The following is a 1,751-nucleotide window of genomic DNA, read 5'->3' on the forward strand; positions in this document are numbered from 1 at the left end:
GGAGTCTCACTCTGTTGCCCAGACTAGAGTGCAGTGGCTGCTCCTGGCCACTGCAGCCTCAACCTGCTGGGCTCTGGAGATCCTTCCGCCTCAGCCTTCCAAGTAGCCGGAATTACAGGCATGCGCTACCACGCCCGGCTGATTTTTTTATTTATTGTAGAGATGAGGTCTCGCTGCCCAGGTGGGTCTTGAACCTGTGGGCTAAGGCAATCCACTCACCTCAGCCTCTCAAAGGTGTGGGATTACAGGCTGAGCCACCGAGCCCGGCTTATTAAACATTTTAAAAGATGGAAAAAGACACTACTTGATGATAAAAAAGTTCAATCTATCAACAAGAAATATCCATTCTAAGCATATATGCACCCAGAGATTTGAGATATCCCAATAACAGCTCTAGATAGTTCATCAAGGCAAAAAATCAAGAAGGAAATCCAGAATCTAAACTTGAAACTCAATCAAATGGACTTAATAGATACCTACAGATTATTCCACCCAACAACCACAGAATATATATTCTATTCATCACCACTTGGAACATACTCCAAGATCAATCACAACCTTGGCCATAAATCCAGCATAAACAAATTCAATAAGGTTGGAACCTTCCATGCACAATCTCAGACCACAGTGGAATAAAAATAAATATCAACATCAACAATATTTCCCCAAAGCCCACAAAGACATGGACACTAAACAGCATGATGCTGAACAACTACTGGGCCAACACTGAAATAAAAGCAGAAATTAAAAGAATCCTGGAAACAAATGAAAATGAAGAAATATCTTACCAAAACCTCTGGGATGCCATGAAAACAGTTCTAAGAGGAGAATTTATATCTCTACAAGACACATCAAGAAAATAGAAAGATCACAGTGGAGAGCCAAACAAGTCACATAAGGGAGCTGGAAAGAGTAGACCACCAAAATCCATACTTTAACAGAAGAATCCAAATCACCAAAATAAGAGTCCAAATACGGGACATAGAAGACAAAAATATTGTAGAAAACATCAACAAAACAAAAAGTCGGTACTTTGAAAGAATTAACAAGATTGATGTACCCCTAGCCAGAGAGACCAAGAAAAAGAGAAGAAAAAGCTCAAATAAATACAATCAGAAAAACAAAAGATCAAATCACTCTTGACCCCGAAGAAATACAAAAGATTATCAGAGATTATTATGTACACTTATATGGAAACAAACTTGATAACCTAAATGAAATGGAGGACTTTCTGACATCACACAGCCTCTCCAGGTTGAAACAAGAAGACATTGAGACACTAAATAGACCAGTAACAACCCAGGAAATTGACTCTGTCATACAAAAACTACCTACAAAAAAAAAAACAAAAAACCCTGAACCGGATGGCTTTCCAGCAGAATTCTACAAAATGTATAAGGAGGAGCTGATACCAATCCCATTGGAAGTATTCTAGGAAATTGAGAAAGATAGAATTCTCCCCAAATATTTTACAAAGCTAACATCACACTGATAATCAAACCAGGTAAAGATCCAACAAAAAAGAGAACTATAGGCCAATATCCTTTATGAACATAGATGCAAAAATCCTCAACAACATTTTAGCAAATTGGATCCCAAAACACATCTCAAAAATCAACTATGACCAACTAAGCTTCATCCCCAGAATGCAAGGCTGGTTCAACATTCACAAGACCATAAATGTAATTAAGTACATCAACAGATGTAAAAACAAGAACCAAATGATTATATCATTAGATGCAGAAAAAACT

Source organism: Carlito syrichta, unplaced genomic scaffold (genome assembly GCF_000164805.1).
Source record: "Carlito syrichta isolate Samal-C Ts95f unplaced genomic scaffold, Tarsius_syrichta-2.0.1 Scaffold309004, whole genome shotgun sequence".
In the NCBI taxonomy this organism is placed as follows: Eukaryota; Metazoa; Chordata; class Mammalia; order Primates; family Tarsiidae; genus Carlito; species Carlito syrichta.